This window comes from Anas platyrhynchos, chromosome 3 (genome assembly GCF_047663525.1).
Source record: "Anas platyrhynchos isolate ZD024472 breed Pekin duck chromosome 3, IASCAAS_PekinDuck_T2T, whole genome shotgun sequence".
NCBI classification, from domain to species: domain Eukaryota; kingdom Metazoa; phylum Chordata; class Aves; order Anseriformes; family Anatidae; genus Anas; species Anas platyrhynchos.
In genome coordinates this window covers 70,823,585-70,849,015 of record NC_092589.1, presented here as the reverse complement: position 1 = coordinate 70,849,015, position 25,431 = coordinate 70,823,585, and the positions used below count along the sequence as shown (strand labels likewise).

At 36.3% G+C, this 25,431-nt stretch overlaps 1 protein-coding gene across 4 annotated transcripts in view; it reads right to left on the bottom strand.

The window, feature by feature from the left end:
• Positions 1-25,431, bottom strand: part of HS3ST5 (heparan sulfate-glucosamine 3-sulfotransferase 5) — a 195,183-nt gene that overhangs the window by 93,808 nt on the left and 75,944 nt on the right. For all 4 annotated transcript variants that reach the window (XM_038177187.2, XM_038177186.2, XM_072036093.1 and 1 more), the window contains exon 2: positions 2,700-2,907. The gene's annotated coding sequence lies outside the window, so the exon portion shown is untranslated. The remainder of the gene's footprint in view (positions 1-2,699; positions 2,908-25,431) is intronic.

Sequence of the window (25,431 nt, the reverse complement as noted above, 5' to 3'; positions counted from 1 at the left end):
AAAAAAAAAAAAAAAAAATACAGCTGACAGTAGAAATCCTTTTTCCGCTCATTAGGTCAACCTCCCATGACAGTGACATCTGTCTTCCTCAAGTAAGGGGATGACACTCTCATCCTCCATGAGGCTTTTGTTGCCTCCAGGACTTAGTCTATATGCAGAAAATGTCCAGGATCCATTTTGATGTGGGGTTATACCTAACATTCCCACCTCATGAGCTATCATACCTTTTTGTGTGTGTATGTGCATGTGCATTTCTTCACTAAATGCCCAGTTTCTTTTCACTTAGTAAGCTAGATACTCATTTCAGCATATCCATCATTTTTTCATTTACATCAAGGTAATTTATTATGTTTGTTACCTAAGCTTCTGTGGAGCTTTGTGAAAAACGCTAGCTTCACTTGTATTCTTACAAAATGAAAAAGACAGTAGCAGAATTCATCATGGAAAATTCAGATGGGTGAAACTCTACTGATTTTGTAGCCAGTCAGAGAATTTAGCTCATTCATTTTGATTTGCACTGCTTAAATGGACATATCCATTACCTATCAAAGAAAGTTTGTTCTCCGGTCTATTAAATAACATCTGTAATGTCTGTAGTAGCATGAACTACAAAATCAATAAAAATTATTAATAAACCATTTATTTGCATAATTTACTGTCCAAATTTATATATTGGTATTAATAAGCGTGTGCTGTAGTAACAATGCTGTAAGGCAAAATTAGAGATACCTAGGATATTTCAGCATTATGTGTCCTAATATAGGAAGGTTCTGTCAATAGTTGTACTGAGTTTGAAGACCATGTAATTCTGTATGTTTTGTATAATGAACAGTACACACAAATGCACATTACACATTCCCCAAACAAAAGTTCAAACCCACATGCAGTGCAATGCAATGGAGTTCACAACGCTTTTGACATTTGACCTGCAACTGTGTGAGATATTCACCTCTTTTAAACATGCTTTGTACATATACATGCATAAAAGATGTAAAAAATCAGTCTATACATTAAAGCTATAATAGGTAGATCTCCTATATGAATTTGGCTTTCTTGGGAAATACTTGGGCACTACAGTGAGGGCACTACATAGCACTCCTTCGTATGGGAATCTTTGCCAAGTCTTGCAGCTCTCTTAACCTTCTACTTTTAAATGGGGTCTGTATTTTTGTACCCACGTTCTTGCTTCTACTGAACACCATTACAAAAACTCTCAGTATCTTCAGTAGAACTTAGATGAAGCAAAACTACATTATTAATTTTTTTCCTCTTCTATCTGGAGTAGACAATTGGTGTCAATTGGGAAACAATTCCTTTTGATGAAGGATGATATTTTTGTCTTCTGTTTACTTTATAGAGTAGGCATTTAGAATACACACAGAAATGCTAGGTAAAGTAGCAGACAGAATGAGATAGATTAGAAAGCTATTATGCAGATGATATCACTAGAATCCCTCCACAAAAACATGAGAAAGTTAAATTTATTCCATGTAGTTCCAAATGCATCAAGATTGAGTACTATCTATTTTATCCAACGGTGTTCCTGAAAACATTTTAATTCATTGTGTGGAGGATTAATATGAACAAAATATATTTGTAAAACTAATTATTAGAAAAACAAACAAACAAAAATAAACAAACACAAAACAAATCAAATAAGGTAAGGTTAACATAAAAAGACTGAAAAGGATTTTTCTCCCTTTTTACCCACATAGAGCAAATCCTCAAGAATATTCTGAGAAAGATGAAAAACAGATGGCATTCACAGATAAAGCCAAGGTTACATGACTGTTCACTTTCTTCTCTACGGTACATATAATTATCCACATAATTATAAATATAGCCTTTTTTCCCCCATAAGGTTATGGTGCTGAAAGTCCTCATGTATCTTTATGATCTTGCTACTTTCCTTGTCGGTTACGTGCCTGAGACATCACTTGATATGCACACACATACACACACATTCCATCACCTTTCTGAGCATATATCTGTTTGCACAATGGTTTATTCCACATTTTCAGTCATACAGCATTATGTCACTGAATTGTTCTGATCAAGGGTGATTTCCTGCAGTAGTGAAGATAGATTAATGCCCATAGATTATAAGATATTTTAACAGAAATCAACAACGAGATAAAGCATTTTAATAAAATATCACAATTTACAGGAAATGTATAGCTGATATGAGGAAGAATTTTGATTTTCCTGATGCATTATCTATGTTTTCAGTATTCCCCTGTCCCCACATGTCATCTAGAGGAAGTAAATATACACACAGAAAAACATCTACCCCCATATTCCTACTGACTGTAAACGAGGGCTGTCATGTGAACAGAGATAAGCAGAATACTCTCTTCCTCCCATTTTACCAGTCATTAATCAGATGAATGTGATTGCCATGGACTAAACTCAAGCTCAGAAAAAATATAGCAGAAATGGTTGACAGTAATCAAGCTCAGAGCATGTGTAGAGCTTGCTCTTGTCTACTAGCAAGTCATATAGAAGGCTGTAAGTTGGACTAGATCACTACCTAAATTTATTCCTTGGCATTTTAAAGCATAGTCTCCACTATATATGACTTCATTCACCATTTTATCAATCTGTGCCTTTGTGTAAGCCACAAATAGAAACATATTTTGAGCTGGTTATGGGTCAGTGAATCAGTCCTGAAAATTTAGCCTTTTAAGTAGTACACTAACCTTTGTGTCCTTGTGCACATCCAGAAAGTCTAGTACATCGACTTTTGATGAAGAACATTCAGGAAGAATTTAACACATCTGTTCCAGTGTTCAGTCTCAAGAAGTCTTTAGTGGTTACTGAAAAGACCGGTGAAGGCATAAAGAAACTCCAGATATGCAGATCGAAAAATCAAACATCTCTGCTGAAATGGTATACAATTCGCTGAGCCTGTATGAAAAGAGAAGATGCTAGTTACATGTTTGAAAATAATTAATGAAATAAATAATAAATAAAATAAATTATCTCTCTAAGATCTAAAATAAATTTTGTGCAGCAGGGTCCCACAGGTAGTAATTGCCCACTCAAGTTTTTGAAAGTACTGTCTTGATATCTTGCAAATATTGACAGACAGAAATCTGGAGGACATTTTAGGGAGGAAAGTGAAAGGGAAGAAAAATTACAGCGTATGTGTTTCATAACAGTAAGACCCAAACAAGAAACATTCCTAAGAACAGAAAATTGTGTGTAAATTGGTGTAAATGTATCACTGCTCTCTACCAAGAGAGCTAATCCTCTCTCAGTCACTTAATGAATTAAAAGCATTTCAAAAGCTCATTGAATTGAAAGCAAAGGGTATTGTCTCATTAGAAACTATTCAAGAGGAGTCACCTACAATACATAAATGTTTACACAAGCCTAAGTTGGTTCCTGTACCAGGCTCCTTAATAAGAGTGGTAACTCTACATAGCTGTGTGAACCATGGAATGTCTTGGGTTGGAAGGGAACTCAACGATCATCCAGTTCCAAACCCCCTGCCATTGGCATGGATGCCTCCCACTAGATCAGGTTGCCCAGTGCCTCATCCAACCTGGTTCTGAACACCCCCAGGGATTGGTCATCCTCAGCTTCTCTGGGCAACCTCCAGTGCCTTATCTCTCTGAGTGAAGAATTTCCTCCTATCATCTAATCTAAATCTCCCTTCTTTTAGCTACAGGTATGGCTGCACCTGCATCTAGTTCTGTGAACTCCAACCATTGAAATGTATACCTACTTGTTTCCTTCTCTGAACTTGCTATTTTCACTTTTTAATATATATATATATATTTGTTTCAAGGACAAGAAAGTATTCTGCAAGAAATCTTATAAAACACAAGAAAAGATGGGAGTTTCCTGATTCTAAAAATACAGTATTTAAAAAGAAATATTCTGTTTGTTGTTCTGTTGTTTTTGTTGTTTTCAGTTCAGAAAATAGAAAGCAATTAAACAATTGTACATTTTAAGAACTGACCATTCTCCACAGATCAGAGTTACTCTCCTTCAAATAATGCACTAAAACTGATCATGTGCATTTGCCTAGTCCATTGCAATGTAAAACAAAATGCATGAGATTAAACCATGATAGAATCATACATGCTGCCTCAACAGAGTGGGACAGAAGGCACTAAATCTCAAAGGATAGAAGTTTTTTCTTTTACTTATCACTATGAACTTACAGTAGTAACAACCTAAAGTCCAAAAGACCAAATGAACAATACTTAGAAGGATGCACATTAGTTCATGTTCATCTTTCTAAAACATTTCACATCTCAGTGTTTTAACTGGAAGCTATGAAACAGTTCAGGTGAATAAAAAGCAGTCAGTTGTTTACATTTCCTTCTAGACACTGCTGTGAAAACAGCACACAGAACAGCTGTAGCTTCTTCCCTGACTTTGAAGAGGCTGTCCTGGCATTACATATCAGGGATGTTCAGGGAGGCTCAAGTCACAGTCAGAGCTGGTCTCCACAAAAGTGATGAACTTGCCATGAATGCCACAAAAACACATACAGAGAACTAAATAAATGGGATTGAGGACAAAGGAAAATGAAATATGAAATATCTGAAATATCTGGGATGCTTGCTTGCACAGATCTCCACTTCCTGGCTGCTCCCTGATCAGTGAAAATCATTTTCAGAATAATGTCCCTAGAAATGTCCAACCTTCACAGTCAGGCTGCCCTAACTTTTAAGAACTCGGGGCTTCCAGTATTTGAATCTCTGGGGTAAACCTTCCTGACAGGTTGACTTAGGGCAGTAGCATCGGTAAGCCCTCCAGCACAGACCTGCAGAGCTCACTGCATACAGTCAAGGAACTCTTGATGAAATATCAGAAGAATTTCTATAGGTTGCTTCTTCCACTTGCCACATATGGGTGAAGCACAGTTATTCTAAGGGAACCCATCCTCCATTCTTGTGAATTTTGACACGCCACCTAGTACACATTCAGCTGTTATTCAAAATGTTTTAGATACATGTGAAGCCATGATATGTCATCATGATCACCACAGCACCGTGTTCATCACTAGCTTTTCAGTTCCAAGTTAAATTTTGATTGTGGAGTGGAATGAATTCCAAGCAACACAGCAAGAAACCAAATACTAGCAACCTGTATTTTCAAAAATATACTTTTTTCCTCTTGAGCGCAGATTCAGTGTGACTTGGCTTGGACTATTTGCATCAATGTGTAATACATGTTGCTAAATGCATTATATTAAAGTGTTGAAATTTCAAAATATATATAACCTCCTGTTGCTCCTGTTGAATTGTCAGTCAAAAAGTGATGTCAGCATACCATGCTGAGTAATTTGTTCCTAATGTGTCAACCTAGTGCATTGTGTCTTTCTATGCATAAGTCAAAAAATTCTAAATCTGAACTAAAAGTACTTCAAAAAAAAAAAAAATATGCAGTAAATATCTTGAGGAAGTAGTTTGAAATAGCAAGGTTGTAATGTATGGTTTAAGAGGAAAAACAAACATGAAACATGCGTGGATCAACTTTCTCAAAATACGTTCCTAGAGTACAACAAACAAAACCTCATTTATACCTGAATGAAGCTCAAAGTACCACAAAAGTTTATGTATATACCTCTAATACACCATACTCTATATATACACCACATATACTATACACATGTATCACATACAGTTTATGTGATTTCTTGTGCACCAGCTCTGAAATAATTTTTCAGTGCAACTTGCTACTTGGGACAAGAGGAGCTGCTCTGCTAATGTGAATTTAGCACAACATAAATTAGTCAGTTTTGTGAGGTGATCACTAGTTCATGGAGGAAATAAATAGAAAACTTCTTGGAGTAGACACCACTGCAGACAGAAGACCAATGTAGATTTGCTAAGCAGGAAAACTGTTTTCCATGTGAGTCAGACAAGGGAGCAGCCAGTGGTTCAGCATCCAAGCCTGTGTGCAGGTAGATGCCTTTCTATGACACTAACATGAGAGACAGCGTAAAATGGCACAAGGATTAGATGGATCTGTGACACTGTTCATGTCACAGCCCTGGCAGCAGAGGTACACCACACTTTCTGGAAAGGGCAGTCTGCAAATAATATTGACCCCTGGCAGCTTTGTGTTACAGTAAGATGAGGAAGATGGTCAGTGGAACTCGCACATACCCATCAGCACACTACAAACAAACAAGCTACCTCAAAGATTTCATGAATGAAGTTTAGGTGCTTATATTTAAAATAGAGACATTTGTTTTGAAGATATTTCTCATAATAATGTATTCCTATGTTCATATATATTCAAATACATGCATTCATAACATTGAATGAATTATTTATGCCCATTATTTATGGGCAAGATGATGAGCATAAAGTCTGTATATATTATCATAAGTACTGATTTTTTTCCCTTCAGAGCCTGAACAAATATTGATATCTGTTGCTCCATCTCTTCAGCCTTACTTCCTAGATATTGCCATGTACTAAATTTACCTGATACTGCCTGCAAGTGGAAGAGAACAGCAGAAAAAAAACAACACTAGGAGTTCTTCATTGCTATGGTATTAGTACCCTGTCTTTCCTGACCCATAAGTTCAAGGTCACAGGCAAGTTCTTCATTATTTTCATGTTAAGCAGTGTGTAAATTTTTCTTGTATAATTGGTGTGTTATATTTTCTTAACTGAAATTTCCAAATATTCAATTTTTCTGGATTTTTTTTTTTAAGTCCAGAAGAACAACAGAAGATCCATTACTGGAGCACAGGACATACAAGGCAAAACAAAACAAAGAGAACAAAGTTTGTTCATCTTTAAGAAGGGATGGCCAAAGGGAGACATAGACTGCTGTCATGTAAGGGGAAGGTGTGGAGAAAATGCAACCAGACCCTCTTCAGAGGTGCACAGATGCAAGATGAGAAGCACCGGTCACAAGTTACAGCACAGAACATTTTGCCTAAATAAAAGAAGAAAACAAAACAAAACAAAAACAAACAAACAAACAAAACAACCAAAAAAAAAAGCAAAAAACACCATGAAGGTGGTAAGCTACAGCAAGTTGCCCAGACAGGTTATGGAGTCTCCATCCTTGGAGATATTCAAAGCTCAGCAGGACAAGTTTGAGCTATCTGCTTTCAGTGGGAGGTTGGACAAGAGATGCCCTAAGGCCTCTTGCCTGAAGCATTTTACCCCACAGATAACTCTGCTGAGAAGAGCTACTAGTTTCTGTGGCAGATCAAACACTGCTGCAGAACAGCTTCCCACAAAATCTCGGGTATTTCTACAGAGGAAAGAGTTTCTTATCTTTCTGAGTGAAGTCCACACAGAAGTACTCGAAATCCCGAACCTCATGCAAACTTAACTATACTATTTGCAGACCTGAGCTGACTCACAAAGATGTACAGGTTTTAGAGAGCAGTCAATATGTTCTCTATGCAAGTATTGCATAGAACATGCATGGCTTATCTTTTCAATACCCTTTGCTCATTTAAATTTTCTTTCTCATTTGGGGATGCAGTTGTATCAAGCACAAGCCAATCATAAAATGAGCTAAATGGCTCTCCTTTACCACCTTCCCTCCCTAAGCTGCTAAGCATATAAATTAGATTAATTTATATTTTCTAGCTCTAATTTCTCTGACTGGATGACTTATTTGTTTCACCCGTGTTTTCATCAGCTTCACTTCTTTATGTATCTGGTTGGGAATGGTATTATTACATTTCCAGACAGGCAGTAAAAACAATCTAATCCTGTATAGAACCTCCTGGGATCTGATTAAATACCCCTTGCCCAAAGGCAGTGTCTTTTGATCTCAGCATCTTGCCTGCAGACCCCTCCTCTCTTGGCTTTTGCAGCTAGCCCCATGCAATGTCTGCAGCTGGTGGAGAGGCAGGAGTTTTCCATAGGCATGCCAAAGGACAACTGCCAGGTGCATGAGGTAGTGCTGTGGGTATGTATTCACTGTGTATCTGCACAACCATTAAAACATCCTATCATTAACCAGTCAGTTATTTAAACAACCCAAATGACCACCTTTTCAGAAGCAGATTTTACACTGAGACACTGTCAGCCGTGATGAATGCAGAAAAGTTGCCTGTGCTAATAGAATTATCTTGCCGTTTCCTGGTTTCCTTAATAAACACACACAGAAGAATTGCTCTATACCACATAACAGCCATATTTGAGACAGAGCAGCAGTCTTTATTTCCAATTTGCTTTTATGTCAGTTCCCATCCCTGCCCAAATGCTGCCAACCATTTTCATATTAACAGCAGATTTGAAAAGTATTTTTCCTTTCCAGACCAGAGGTATTCAGTCCAGTCTCAGATGACATGGTTGAAGTTTCACAGTGTTCTCTTGTCACATGTCAAATTAATTAACTCAGTTTTTATTAATTAAATTAAAAGTTTCTGTTATTCAGCTATCTAAAATACCAAACCCAACTGATTTCCTGCAGAGATACTAAAGCACATCGATTCCCACTGCAATTTTTCATTATTCTTTACAGAGATACTGTTCCATATTCTCTACTCCCACTAGAATTTTACTGATGTGGCTGTACTGACATTGGTAAAAATATTATTGATTTACTTTGGTACAAAAAAGATCAGCATCATGCCTATTGAGATACAATTCCCCATTCTTATATTTGCTTTACTTAAGAATACAAAATGAATAATAAATAAATAAATACAGACATACATACATACTTCGCTCAGACAGCTGCAATATACCATCCTGTCTTATGCAAAATTAATCAATAAATAAATAACTATCTGCTCTAAGGTGGCCTGCTGTTCTTTGTGGTTACCTGGAAGAATGAGAACAGTATTAATCTAGAAAAATACTGAGCTAACTTGCTTGTTCATTTTCACATATGCATATGATCTCAGAATCATAAAATCATTGAATCAGTAAGGTTGGAAAAAAACCTCCAAGATCATCTGGTGCAACCGTTCCCCTACCACCAGTACTACCTACTAACTATGCCCCTATGTACCACACCCAACCTTTCCTTAAGCACCCCCAGGGACAGTAATGCCACCACCTCCCTGGGAAACCCCTTCCAATGCCTGACTACTCTTTCTGAGAAGAAATGTCTCCTAATTTCCAACCTGAACTTCCCATGGTGCAAGTTGAGGCCATTCCCTCTGGTCCTATTGCTAGTTGCCTGCAAGAAGAGGCTGACCCCCAGATCCCCACAACTTCCTTTCAGGTAGTTATAGAGAACAATAGAAAGCATTGAATCTTTATCCAATGCTGCTTAAGAAATCTTTTTTTTTTTTTTCTTCAAAAAAGGGTGATGGGGGTGATGGTTCTCATTAAAAATTGAGAAAGCAATTCAAATGAAAACAGGGTCATCTTAAGCTCCCCCCAGTTGATAACACTCCCCAAATGGGAACAGTTCCAGTCTTATTTCCTTATTTCCTTATTTCCTTATTTTACAAGAGCTGGCAACATGATGTTGCCAGCTCTTGTAAAAAACAACGGATCCTCTAGAACAGACCACTACCAATTGCTGTGTGGTGTTTCATCAGCTGAAACTGATAGGAAGGCTGGGAAAACAAATGAAAAAGAGGGATATGATAAATGAAGATTGTCAAGGAAAGGGAAGTGAGTGACAGAAGCTGCTTCACCAAGAAAGGAAAATGAATGTTTGAATATATATATATTTTTTTCCCCCACTTTGGTGAATGTTTTCCATTAAACATCATATGAACAAGATTATTTGAAACACTTTCTGTGTTTTTTGTTTTGTTTTGTTTTTAGAAGCCAAGTAGTGTTAGTAAGTAAGCATATTACATCCCATGCATGTCAGTTTTGTAAATTAAATGTATATATTTAGGGTGTTCAGGTACCAGTGTGGTAAGGACAACACAGCAACTTGAAATGAGCAGAATGTAAATATATTGAAATAATATCACTTGTGGTAATGTTTCAGCATGCTGTACAGAAATGTGGTGGAGCTCCTGCAGATGCATAGAAGGTTTTTTTGGCCACAAAGCTCGGTCAACAAATCTGCTCTTTCAGCTTTAGTTTTCAGCCATAGCTTCTCCTAATTAATCTATTAAACTACAAGTTACATGATGGTGCCAAGAAGTCTTAAAGGCAACCCTTCTGTATCTTTTGTGGTAAAAGCCTTTCCACTTACATTAATATGAATACTTTGCAGAGATCTTGCAAAAGGAGTGTAAGAATTAAGCAGACTTTGCTAGCTCCTCATTCCAGCTGGACATAAAGCACACTGATTTAGATCTGCATGTGATCTACAAGTTCATGTACCCATGAGCTCTAAGGGCACACAGAATATACATTTTCCTACCTGTTCTCACCACTGTTGTAGCAAAACAATAATGTGTGGATAAAAATAATAATAATAATAATAATAAATATGTTTGAATTAAAATAAACAGAGAACAGAATTTCCCATTACCTTGTAATAAAACAGGCATTATTTTCTGTTCTTTTCTGGTGACCAAACCTTCTCCATGCAAACAGGACAGGCTCTCTAGGTTTTAATTTTCCTGAAACAGGAGGTACATTTTAATTTGTTCTTCAACGAAAGCTGAGGTTCTTATATGCTCACTTTACTATGGGCTTTAGTGACCATACAAAAGTCACAACAGATAACAAAATGTCGTTGGGCTTATCATAGAATCATTTCATATAATAGCTTATTTTGGAAGAGACCTCAAAAATATCCAGTTACACCCCCCCTGCCACAGGCAGGGATGCCACCCACTAGATCAGGTTGCTCAGGGCCTCATCCAACCTGGTCTTGAGCACTGCCAGGGACAACATTGGTTTGATCTGCCACTGTGTGACCCAAAAAAGTAATCAGTAACCATTCTGCATAAAGCAGCAAAGACCACAATGAATGTCAGAGATAGCTGGATACCAGCAAATGGGAACAGTTTTGTGGGACTCTCTTTCACTCAGGCTAAAGTGACACTACTGAATTTCAGCAAATCTTCTACTTCTGCCTCTAGTATCTTGAAGCATCAAAATAAAATCATCTGTCAGAAGTGAATTAAATACTAGCCAGTCATAGATGTATTTGCAGCCAAATCCAGTAGCCCAGCTCTGAGCAGGTATAGATGACACTACCAGCACCTCATATAATACTCCAGCAGTGGCAATAGAGTTCAAGAGTGAGCTCAGGTAGTTATGGCCATGTATGGTCTCAGTGCACGTACGAAATGACAGACATATGAGAAAGAGCTTATTCTATTAAGTTTATTCTGTTTGTGAGTACTTAATTTATTAGGAGGAATATTTTCAGAAAGATGCAGAAAAAGCATTCTTAAATCAATGTTTGAGAAGATCCATGTCAAAAAGTGCTTTCTTATTTTTCTACATTCTTTTGTAAAGAGACAGGTGGTTCAGAGAACCTAAACCTTATTTCTCCAGAACAGAAGGCTGTGCCTTTGGGCTTATTGCTGTCACAGCATGCAGATAACTTCCACTCACATTCTTCTGAAGCTCAGCTTGCTCACCAGTTACAAGCCCCATGGTCATTCATGTGGTCAATGATTAGCCGTAAAATAAGCTTAAAATTAGACATAGTGAAAAAAAGGAAAATCATTTAGGAAAAATATTTTTCTGCATTTTGGAGGTCAAAATCTTAAACCTTTCAAACCAGCTTTTGTTGAAAAGACAAAAGAATAATCTTATTCACAAATACATTTATGCAAATGAATTGTATCTCTCAAATGAGTACTTGTATAGACAAACTTTTAGATTCAAGAATTCAGGTATAACAGATGTGGTCATTTAATTATTTTCTATAGACACTTTTCTGATCCAAAAGATTCACTTTAAAAATGTGTAAAATGGACAAAGGTGCATCAGTTTCTACTACATTCAAAATAATTCCTTCTCAGCATTGCTAATTAGGAAATCCCAGCAGAGCAAGTAATAAGATACTCTATAGGACTATTGAGAATCTGAAAAACAGCAAACTCCAAACACTCCAAACTGAATATCTTAAGAACTCCCAGTGCAACAAATCTGTTCCATATGAAAGAGTTACAGCTCTTGTTCAAAGCCTCAACAAATGCAAATATCATCACTTCATATAGACTGAGCTGATGTAATTTGCCATAGCGCCACGGAAGTCAATGATGATACATTGATTTCCAGTAATGAGGGTCTGACCTAAAAAATGATGCATTTATTTACCAAAGCAATGTCTTTTTTTTTTTTTTTTAATTTATTATTATTTTTTTATTTAGCTTTTCTCCAGGGGAGCAGAAGTATTGAACTAGCAAATGAGCATCTATACTTTGGGCTGGGCGAGGAGGACAAAAAGAGGAGGACATAAGAAATTCACAATTGTTCCTCTCCATACTATGGATTGAGACAATCAATGTCATAGACATGAAGAAAGAAAAACACAGAAAGTGTTCTGGAAAAAAAAAAACAACTTCTGTTGTTTAGAAAACCTATGGAAGCAACTGGGAAACAAGTTATGTAGTTTTATTATATGACTCCAGATACAAACAAACTTATTTGTTCATCATCAGCATTTAGGAAGAAAGAATAACAAAAAGTGTTTATTTGGCTCAATCTCAAAAAATAACTACAACAACAACAACAACAACAAAAAAACAAAAAACAAACAAAAAAAAGGTTTTCAAAATAAAACCAGAGAAAAAAACAGGTGAGTTGAAATAATTAAAATAATTTGCAATCTATCCTGCTGTTTTAGTAGGATTCTTTTATTTATTTATTCCTTTACTTTAGAGTATCAAAGTACTCTATTTTTCTTCTAGACTAAAAGAAGCATAATATACAACTTTTCTTAAGAAGAGTGGTGAGTGACCCAGTTTCTGAGGTAACATTCCTATAATTATCCTCTGGGTTTTATGTTTAAAAGATTATCTTGACATTAGGAAAGAAGCTTTTTCTGTATTTTGTTCCCAGTTAAATTTTGAACTCTATGCTTTCACGAAAAGCTAAGCTGATAAAAGAAAAGAAAAGAAGGTTTCATACAAGAGTATGGAAAAAATAAAAAGAACACTTTTAAAGATACAGTTTTCTCTTGCTATTGAAATTTCTTTTTTGGGGTTTCTTTTCACAAACAAAGCACTTGCTGAACTACTTGCTTGACACTACTGCCCAATCCAGAACACAGAATTTATGAACAGAGAGTCTCACATACTCTCCTCACTGAAGAGAGCAAAATCTCAGGCACCCTGTGTGTTTGCTTGCCTCTTGTCAGAGGCACTGAGTTTCTTTTGTTTAGAAGCTGGGAATCTACCATGGCTAGGAGTCATGGCTGTGCCTGTATTTAAAGAAAACATTTTACTAAATGTTTGTTTCCTTGGTCATAACCTTGCACCTTAACTGAACTGGAACCTATAACATGGTCAGATAAAATAGTGTTTTTCATTTTAAAAATTCTTTCACTAGTGTCACGTGTAAAATTATTATGCAACAGATCAACCTATGAAAGTAATTTATGCAAGAGAAACTAATTTGCCTGTCCAGATACCAGTTAATAATATACACATACCCAATTTGCCTGCATGCTTTTCTTTCTTGACCAATAATACAAATTCAAATTCTTATTTTATCAGTGATCAAAATCCAGCTGAGGGTGAAATTTGAATGAAATGTTGGTTGCCAGGCCAGATAAACAAAATCAATGTCTAGTTGTTTGCTAATTTAATATCTTTAATAAAAACTTACAAACAAACAAAAAACCTCAAAGTCATTTTGCTTTTATTCCTATTAGGTGCCTAAATAATCCACTGTGCTAATCATGTAGAAACTGAGACACTGCAGTGCTTGCTGGAACTTGACATTAAATATACCACGAACAGCCTTATTTAAGGCCAGTACCCTTCAATTTTCAGTAAGAGTAACTCAGACATGTAATGTTATTATAAAATGTTAATAGTTTTGAAATGTAAAAAGCCAACCATATAATCATCACTTTCTTTTCTACATAATTATAGTCACTTTGTAACATATCCAGAATGTAAACACAGAAAAAATATAATTGTAGTTTTCAGCAACAGATAGTAAAAACACCTTTTTAAACTTAAACCCACAAAGATATTGTCATTACTTATGCTAGTGTTGTCTGGAACAGCAGAAAACAACCCTAAAACATTGTTGTTTTATAAAATGTAGGGATTAAATATGTGACTGAAGCTAGAAATTTCAAAGTTCAAAAAGTAGAACATCCTGAGTGGTATAAGAAAGGTTTTGCATATCGTCAGAGGAACAAAGGAACACACAGCACTTGCACAAAGTGGTTTTGATATCAATAGGCTGAATTGTCAAAGCTATGAATCATCATAAAAAAGTCCCTGTAACAAGTAATACAAGAGTTTCTAAGTAGTCAATCGTGATTTTTTTTTTCTTAAATCTATTTAACTTCTTTTAACACTTTTTTTTTTTTTCCTGTCAGAATAATATCATATAATATAGAAAACTTGTTTTGTTTTATTTTATTTTGTTTTCGTGTCCTATTGTACCTGTCCTCAAAAGAACAATAATTGTACTCTTTTCCTTCAGGATTACTAAAAGTCTTGGAGAAAATATTAAGACCAAAAAAAAAACCAACACAAAAAACAACTAAACCATGTTTCCTTCAATACTGTTGCTGAATTGATTGGATTTAAAGATTAGAAATCAGTGATTTGTTCCTAACTTTTTTTAGTGTGTGTGTGATAGTTCCATAATATTGCTCACATTTTATTTACCTTTTTGTTATATTCTCTGAACATGCTTTCATATCTTCAGAAGACAGATAAAAACTAAAGAAACAATATTCTATTTATTTTATTTTTTCTCATCAGTAAGAAAAAGGACACTTTTGGCTGGAATAGGTAGGATCTAGAAATACAGTATATCAGGCTTACTATAGTGAAATGAAGCTTGTACAGATAAATCAGCTAAATTCTTTGCTGCGTACTGATCTTCTACTTTGCCCACCAGTAAAGCTGCAACAAATGGGGAACTCTTTCATCCATATTATCAAAAAGGAAATAAGGTTTCCAAAGAGGCTGGGTGGTATAAAACAGAGCTGCATGGCAACACACACATACAGTCCATGGGCTGTGTGAGCTTGAGTGATCCAGCAGGTGCATCTGTAACTGCATGAAGGACCCCTAGGATTTCTTTCACATTTTCCCAAGTGAAACCTCAGTTCTGAGACCAGCTGGTAGAAACATTCTAGAAACATGATTATTTGAAGGTTTGGCTTGTCTAATATGACACTTGCATACAGGACAGAACTAAATGATAAAACTAAGTAATGAAAAAAAAAATTCATTATTGATTTTTTTTTTTTTCTTTTAATAAACTAGGATCTATTTTATTATGAAAAGTGCAGAAACTTTATGGTAGTAAATAATATACACATATAACTCAAAATATATCAGTTTTTTTTTTTTTTTTTTCATGGATCTTCTGGGATTTTTTGCAAGGTCTGGTTTAGCTCTACAAAGCAAGTAGTTAAACAGTGAACACAGACTTATGAGATCAGTTGGTAGGCAACTACTTCTTTCTCTTGTCCTAGCACCACCTTATTAAAAATTTGTTGAAACAAATCTGTTACCTGATGTTTTTTAAAGACAGAAGGTAACATTGTAGCTTTCCAGCACAATCTGAAAACATACTAAGATGAATTCTTAAAAGAATTTCTGTAGAGCTTGGAATATCATAAGTGCAAAACCTCAAAATCTGTGATGACAGTCAATCATCTTATGAAAGATATTTTCTAAACAGGGCATCTCCCTGAACTGAACTGCTTTGTCAGACTTCGGGCTTAGAGAGCTAAGGATCAATTTAAAAACCGATCTTAGTCAAAGTTGTTGGTGATATCTGATGATAGCAATTACACGTGTTTAAGGTTCCTAATGTCTTCCTATGTAATACTTGACAAGTGTTACTGTATATTTACAAAATAATAATTATGGCATGAAATGTCAGCTGTGAAGTACACTTTTTGGGTGTTTTGTATCCCAGAGAAAACTTAATTCAGTGCAAGAATTTATTGTTTCTGCTTAGATGTAAATTAATACTAAAATTACTCTTGAACTGTTGATTAGTAATTGTGTGTTCTCCCAGAACACCAGATCTGTGGTATTCGTTTTCAGAATATATGTAAAAATCTTCCTACTAAAAGCACCAGAAATATGAAATAGGTTAAATAGGGAATGGGTTAAATGGGAAAACTGTACAGAAAAAGACTAGATCCTCAGTACTGCCTACTGGTGAAAGAAATATTTAGAGACAAAGTATAAACTATGAGAGTACAATCTTTGGACAACATTGATAACAAGTTTCTGCACTTGGTATGGATGTATGCAAAACACAGTAACTACAGTGAACCTACAAGGAAGAGAGCACTGAGGAAAAATGAGAAAGGAATACAACAAGATGTGACCAATAAAAACAGATGTTAGAAAAATGCATTGAGGTTGGAAAAAGAAATCAGAAAATGAAAGTGATATCTGCATATGTTGAGATGTTAAAAGGAATTTAACAATTTTTAACAATTATTTCTGGCACTTTTTTTTTTTTTTTTTGGTCTTCCTATTTAGAAATGCTTATTTCACATTTCACATTTTACCACCATGTCCAGCTAGATTTCTTGACAAAGTGGATCCTTGGTTTAGTGGGGGAAGGCTGAACGTCAGCTGAGTTCCATATCACATTCAGAGAACATAAAAATGAATGTTGATGGTGAACATGTACTCTGGGAGTTGTGAGGTGTTGTGGGAAGCAAAGGACCATTTCCAGGAGACAGAAGAAATATCATTTCAGACACAGTACACATCATCTAAAACTCCCTTTTTGGCAGCATTATCCTGCACAGAATTTCCATTGTGTTCACAAAGGATGAAAGAACTAAGGTGGTCTTAGAAGAAACTAATAGTAAGCACAGATTTTACAGATGTCTTTCCAAGGAGAGGGAGAGGAAGACTGTGAGAAAAAAAAAAAAAAAAAAAAAAAAGGTAAATATGTTTGAGGTGCCATTATTGAATACTGACTTGCAGCACCCATTCCCTGCAATCTGACACTTTACTTTACTGCCTTGTAGAAGAACTGGTCAGCAACAAACTGTCTCAGCTCGCCTGACTTACAATGCAGGGTCAACAGTGATGGAACAATGTTAGTCTTTCGTGACCTTTATACAACACTCATAACACGTGCCATTATACAACACTCATAACAACCATGTTATGGTACCAAGTAAAATACCTTGTGTTCAGCTTCTTCTGTTTGCTTTTCAGTTATGATGATTCTATAAAAATAGATATATTACACATCTGTTCAGTAGCAACCCATTATTAAACAAATCCCACACTAGAAAGTCCTCTGCATAGTTCATTACCTAGTAATGAACTTGTCTTTTTCTTGTATTTGTAACTCAGGGTATTAGATTCCCCAGGAAGCTGGAGCTGCTTTTAGTTACACAGATACTGTTCCTTAAAGCTATCATACCTTTAGTAAACTGTCCCACACAAGGGAAAAGATCTTATGGTAGAATCAGATTACTCTGCTGACTGATACCCTCGCAGTCGCATATTGAAAAAGCAGAGTATACCTGGAAAATGGTAAGGTGCCAATACCACATCTCCAGTTATCCCATCAAAAAGACTGGCTGACTTGTCTTGCCAAAATGCAAGAGTACATCTTAAACTGCTGCTGCACACATGACACTACTTTCTCTGTGGATGCACCCCCATACTTGTTCACTTCCTCCTTTCATAGGTTATACACATCTTTCCTGATTCTATGTAACAGGCTTTGTGCAACTTTTTCAGGGAAAGTGCTGACATAGCAGTTCCGCTCATGGATCAGCTCAAACTGCCAAAACACAAATGCAGGATGTGTGTTTCAAAACACTCCAACTCACGAAGAAATCTCTTTCTTGACAGATAATGCTGATTTCAAATCTGCACTTTTGTCTACTGCCATTCCTGCAGACAGCACATGACAAGCTCTGTGACAGTGATTGCAATCCCTGGTGATAACAGTGGGATTGTTATCTGCCCTTCAACAGCATGCTGCCAGCAGGAGCCTCTTTAAGCTTGTGAAACATGCAAGGTCACTGTTTTCTTTTTCAAATCTCCACAAATCTCCAAAAAAAAATTTTTCCTTCACTTCTGTTTTAGTCTCCTAATGTTTAATTCAGTGATTCAACTTCTATAGACAAAGCAAGACATTTTTAATTTTAGGTCATTAACTACACATACTACTCCTATTTTATCAACAAATATCTATTACTTTACACAGCTGCATTAATCCATGTAGCATCCAACACAGGGGGTTATATGGTTGTCTTTAGCACTCCACAGATATGTGTTTTCCATTATTACTGTACTCAAAAAGCTTTTCTCCCTGGGGGGGCTCCTAATGTGGTATTTAGCTTGAATCCTAACACAGCTAAGCTCCATTAAAACTGTGCACACAGACTCAAGGGCAACTGTAAATAATGCAAAAATAGATCAATACTAATCTTGAATTGTTCATGTATAATTCTAACAGAACTCTTATTTATAACTTCAGGTACATCCTGAGCCATAGGTTCTGACTGGCTGTTCTTTCCAAGCCATGGCAGTGACTGTGGGAGCATTCAACATTAGGGTTACTTTTATGGCTTATATAAGATACACAAGAAGAAGTATATTCTCTCTATATAAGTACATATAAAGATACATAGTTGATATATTCTATAGAATATATCTTCTCTTGAGAAGAATAAAGTTAAGGATGGGAAATAAATAACATCTCTTCAGTGTTGTTCATTCTTGTAGGGCTTAACTTTCTGATCCTAAAAGATGATTTTGTTTTATTTATCCAGCCCTGCAAGCATAAACACATTTGGAAAATAACTCTGGTTTATTCTAAATCTTAACAGAAACAATCTGTGTTTCTATATCACACCTGTTATGTTAGTAAACTATTTATGTATGTATATGTTATATCAGAAGAAGTCAACCATTCACAGCTCTTTATTGAAGAAAATATTTGAATCCACTTTTAGACCTCAAAAATATAACCTTATTAAGTAATAATAAACATTTAATTCTTAAAGTACATATTTTTCTTTTAAAACTATATTGCTGTGAACAAACCCTTTTAACTTAAAACTCTGAAGTTGTTCTTATTCATAAAACAGTCTGAATTATACAACTTACTGGACAGCAAAAAACCTTCCTTCTCCCCTTCCCCCTGCCATTCCATTCTGTTTATCTATTGTGTTTTCTCTACCTTTGTTTTTCTCGTTACCAAGTCCTTTTAGTTATACCAACTCAAGAGCTGCATTTCAGGCACTAAAATAAGTGTGATTTTGAGAACAGCTTCTTCCAGGGTTCTATCAGTGTGTTCTGCTCATTAAAAAGTAGCAGACAGATTGCTGATGAAAATTCTAATAAGTAATTTTAAAGCATTAATACCATCAGCTCAGGGTTTTGTTTAACACAGCGAACAGTATGCTGCAGAGCTGGGGATCTCTTTCCAGCTGTCAGCTGACAGTATCCCTGGGTTTCTGTTAATTGGCGACACACCAAGGCAAACAAGTCAGCTAATTCCAGAACAGTGAACTGATTAACTTTGGGTATATATGCATATTTATAAAGAGAATATTGCTTTTGTCCCAATAACCAAAAATATGCTCAGTCTTAAATAGCAAAAGTTGTGGATTACATGTGTTCCATGATTTAAAAACTAATGTTTCAAAGGTTCAGGAAGCAGTGTAGCAGTCAAGAGTGGGGTTCTACTTTATGAACAGAATTCAGTAATTTGGTAAAGAAAGGAAACAAACAAACAAAAAAGGCTAGGAAAATAAAGCAATATTGAGGAATATTGGTAAGTGTGCTGCAGGGTTCTACTGTTCTACTGCCTTAGAAACAGTAGATGGTGAAGACAAATGGTGGCTAAGGAAACTTCTGATTATATCTTGATCTCATGCGTGCCTGATCCCATAGTAATCTAGAAAGTGCAGTTTTGGACGGGGCCATGTATGGTTCGTTCCTAATAATGACAGAGCAATTATAGCATATTTTCAATACAGCAATATTGAATGAAAGGGGCATAAACAGTTCAAAGAGGCTGGAACCCCATATCTAGCTAATACAAATTGAGTATCTTCACTTGTAAAGCAGAAATAGTGCCTTGAAGTTGTTTTCCTAGGCTCACCACTTTTGCATTCCTAGTTTCATACTGGCCCAATTTCAAGAGAGAGTTGGAAGAAAATCCATTAGTCAGTGTTGTTCTGGTGGGGTCAGCTGTGATTTTAAACTCCCTGATGACAGGAAAGGCCTTGAGATTTGGCCTCCCACTTCCTAAACCAAATCAATAGAACACATCTGTGGTTACAACTAGAAGCATTGTGCTGATGAGTGGTTAACCACTGCTTTTTTGTTTCAAAAAAAAAAATAAAAAAATATATATATATATATATATTATCAGACCCTATTATCTGCTTGAAGATGGACAATAGTGTTTTACTGTATAGTTTAAGTTTACCCTGTATTCTTTGATCAAGATCTGTGTAGATTTATTAGTGTGACTTATCAATGGAAAACCATCAGCTTGGCCACAACTATGTTCAATTAGCTGAGAAAATTGAGGACATTATACTTCATTGTTCTAGGGCTAAGGCCTATAAGTCCTTATTGCAGGACTTCCTCTCCACCATCTCATATATAATTTAGAACCATTCCACATTAACAGATAAAACTTTCTGTCTTTGCTATTGCCAACTGCTTTTCCTTCCAACAGGTTTTCTTATTGGAAAAAAAAAACAATAAATTTGGCAATTATTGTAAAGTGGTTTTGTTTGTTTGTTAGTTTTCTTTTCTTTTCCTTTTTTTTTTTTTTCTCCCCACTCAAATCTAGTCTTAATTTTATATGAACACTATTCTCTCCAGAGATCCTTATGTCCCTTCTGAACACTGTCCACACTCATTAACTTGAGCCATTAAATGCCAGAGTGTGCTGCAGGCAGGAACAGGAATCCTAAAAGATATGTATTCAAATATTAAAAGATGATATGCAATATTTTCTGGTTCCTGAATTAGCAAATCAACAGAAGAAAAGCTTATGCTTATATAAACTTTTTCAGCTCGAGTGTGACAACATTAATTATCCACTGCAACATGCTGATTTATAATTATGAAATCAGTAATTTAATTGGCATCTAGTGCAGTAAAAACATCCCTGCAAGTGTCATTATCTGAGTGCCGATGCTTGATGCTTTCTTTCCTAGTTAAGCTGTCAAAAAAAAACCAACATTACTCTGTTAAAGTTTTATACCTGAAAAACTGATAACTATTTGACAAAAAGTGCTACTACCTGACTGGAAAAGACACCGTATACACATTTCAAACAAACCAGCTGTCCTGGTTTCAGCAGGGGTAGAGTTGATTTTCTTCCTAGTATGGTGCTGTGTTTTGGATTTAGGAAGAGAATAATGTTGGTAGCATAAGGATGTATTAGCTGTTGCAGTGTAGTGCTTACACTGAAAGCACTAAAAAAAAGTCAAGGACTTTTCATCTTATGTTGGCCTGCCAGCAAGGAGCCTGGGGGTACACAAGAAGCAAGGTGGGGACAGAGCCAAGACAGCTGGCCCAAACTGGCCGAAGGGATGTCCCATACCATATGGCATCATGCTGAACAACAAAACTGGGGGGAGTTTGCCGGGGCAACACATTTGCCTGTTTAGTAATGGCTGGGCATCTGTCAGCAGGTGGTGAGCAATTGTATTGTGCATCATTTGTTTTATACATTCTTTTGTTATTTCTACCATTATTGCTATTGCTATTGCTATTGCTATTGCTATTGCTATTACTATTACTATTACTATTACTATTACTATTACTATTACTATTACCATTACCATTACCATTACCATTACTAGTTATTGCTATTGCTATTGCTACTACTATACTTTATCATCAGGCACATGTCTTACTGCTGATAGAAATAGTGAATATCTTTAATCCTTGAAAGCAGAAGTTGCCACCAAATCATAAAAATTATAGGTATGTCAATTACTGATTATCAGTCTGACAGTTAGAGCTTCTTTCATGGAAGTTGCAGTTTGTGGTGGCATTCATGTGTTTGTAGGCGTGTGATGGTGCAGAGAGAACTTCAGCTTAATGTAGCACCCACCGAAAGATGACAGTATCTGCTTGAAACAGAGATGAGTAGTACAAGAGATGGGGTCAGATAAGCCGGTTCACTGCACTGGAGGTACTGCATGTTAAAAAGTCCAGGGACTAGTTTTATTTCTGCTGTTCCTTTCACTTCTGAACTAGAGATCATAGCTGGAACAGCAGGCAGCTCTTCAACCTTGTAGACTTGGGTGAAGGGCCTGATCTTCAGGGACACAGTCACACAAAGGAAATATATCAAAATAACTGTAAAAGGACAGTGATCTGCATGAGTGATGCTCTGTCAAAGGAAGAATCCAAGTCAAAAACTGGGTACAGCAGGCGGTGGAAGGCAGAAAACAAAACAAAATAAAACAAAAACACAAACAACAACACAGTGCTTTAGTCAGTAAATCATCCTTCAATGGTTTCTTAGCCCTGCTCTACATGACATATTGTGCCTGTGTAACTATTTCTATGATGGAAGGGGTTCCTTCCGCTTAAACTGTTTTTACCTCTGCTGCTGCTAATGGGAGTGAAATACTACCACTATAAGCAGTTCGTTAAAAACTACGGGAATAAGCATGGATAAGTAAGATATAACTGATGACATAACAACATGAGCTTCTGAAATATTTAAGCATCATTTTAAGTTATTGCACACAGGCCTTTTTTGGCTTCCAGACAGAGTTGAAGTGCTACAGCTGGTGTGTGTACGAGGCCATCTACTCAGATTATTTTAGAAGAGTATCAATTCCTTACACAATATGTCATTTTGATATAAATAAAAGTATTCTACTGAAAGCTGCTAAGTTAAAGAGAGCTATAAGCATACCATCATCAACAAAAAATATATATAGTATTACCAGTAGAATGACCTAAGAGGATTCCTGAAGTCAGATATATAACAGAATTTTACATTAAAAGAGCCATTCTGTCAGGTGTATATGGAATAGAATTCAACTTTCAGTAAAAAATGCTAAGCAACAAACTTCAGGTAGGTAATGTGAGTCTGTCTGCAGCCAGTGGAAACAGGCAGCTCCCTTGGGGTGACCATCCCTTCCCTATTTAGTGCAACACAGTACCTTTGGGTTTTCTATTGCCAATGTTTTTTGTTTGCTTGTTTGTTTGTTTTGTTTTGTTTTGCAACTCTGAAGTCAGCCTTTCACTCATAGCTCTCTCACATAAGTCCCATGGCAGTGATTTTCCAAAGCCTTGTGACAGTATTGTCCCACAATTTTTTCTCATATCTTTGCATCTGTAAGCTCACAAATTGTTACTGTGTGTTCTTGTGGGAAACAACCTCCACCAGTGTGAGAATCACCCTTCTTCAACATACCTTTTTGTTACTCAGTGCACACAGTAACATGTATGCACACACATGAAACACAGCTTAACTAGAGCATACCCCTTGTCCCTCAGGCGTGTTTCTGTCAGTGCTAGCAACATCATATCGTTTGCATGACATTCGGCAAAGTTTATGACCCAGGTCCTGTACCTGAGTGATAACAAACCCATGCAGCTGTATAGACTGGAGGAAGAGTGGCTGGAAAGTTGCCTGGCAGAAAAAGACCTGGGACTGTTAGTCAACAGCTGGCTGAATATGAGCCAGCAATGTGCCCAAGTGGCCAAGAAGGCCAATGGTATCCTGGCCTGTATCAGAAATAGTGTGGCAAGCAGGACTAAGGAATTGGTTGTCCCTCTTTGCTCAGCACTGGTGAGACCACCTTGACTATTGTGTTCAGTTTGGGGCCACTCATTACAAGAAGGATGTTGAGTTGCTTGAGTATATGCAGAGATAGAGCAACAAAGCTGGTGAAGGGACTAGAAAATAAGACTTACAAGGACTGACTGAGGAAATTGGGGCTGTTCAGCCTGAGAATGCTGAGGAGAGACCTCATCAATCTCTAGAACTACCTGAAAGGAGGTTAAGATGAGGTTGGTTTCTTTTCTCAGATGACAAGTGACAGGACACGAAGACTAGGACTCAAGTTGCACCAGAGGAGGTTTAGATTAGATAATAGGAAGAATTTCTTCATGGAGATGGTGGTTAGGCATTAGAACAGACTGCCCAGGGAAGTGATGGAGTCCCTGTTTGGGTGTGGCACTAAGGAACATGGTTTAGTGATGAGACTTAGTAGGCCGAATCTCATGCTTAGGATTGGTGTTCTTGAAAGTATTTTCCAACCTAGATGATTCTATGATTCTATGCCTACAAACAACTTGATGTTTGAGGAGGTCTTGAAGGAAGATAGTTACTAGAGGAATTTGTGTGTGTGTAGCGGGAAATACCTTCTCTGATGAGAGTTGAGCTGGGACCATGGGGTGCTCAGCTGCGGACTTTGTCAGTTTTCTCCCCTTATGCCCATTGGGGATGATTTTTCCTTTCCCTTTTCTGTCTCTCATTTGTTTATATTTCCCTCCCCCCTAAATCTAACTTCAACTGTCAATGTATGCCGCCAGCTATGGACCTGCTGATAAATCTCTACACATGTGAATTTATCTCATTTGTGCCACAATAGGTGACTGATATTTTTTAGACACCTGATTTTCTGACAGTTGGAGTTAGGTGAAACAAATCCCACCCTCAGGCAGTACTGACACAGAGAACTGGCAGGAGCCCTTTGCTAACATCTGACTTAAATGCTTAGCTGATGTGCACAGCCCTGAAGACACACACTAACCAACACACAGTAGCAATAGGGTTATAGCCTATGCTAGTGGAATAACTTAATTGTTTTTATTCATTCTTACTAATACTTGCCACAGCTTTTGCTTTAATTGAAAGTAAGCCACAGCCTCACAAGCACTTTTAAGTCTTTGGCAACACTAATAGACCCTAATCATGGAAGAATCAGAACTGTGAGAAATAAAAGTTCTAGCTTAACACTTGTAAATCAAGATTCCTAAGCTTCTTTTATCACTATAAAATTAATTAACCACAAAACAAAGAGAAACAAACATGAAAAAAAATGCTATTCAAAAAAATAAGCTATTATTTAGACATCTGGGAAAAACAAACAAACAAACAAACAAAAAAAAAAACAAAAAACAAAAAACAGGATATGCAAAATAATGCAGAATACATAATTCCATTTCTTTGTGTATTTTCATTATCAATTGTCATTACTAAGAAGACTCAAAATGGAAAACATTATCCCAATTTTTAATCACTTTAAATATAGATTTGTGAAGCATCACATAATTACCTTTTATTCTCCCTTTTGTACTATAAGAATAATATGAAAAGAGCTATTTTTAAAGTAACATGCTGCAATATAATGACCATGTATTTACAAAACATTAACAGTTAGTGAGATTCCTCAGCACAGTGATTTGTTACCCACTGTAAT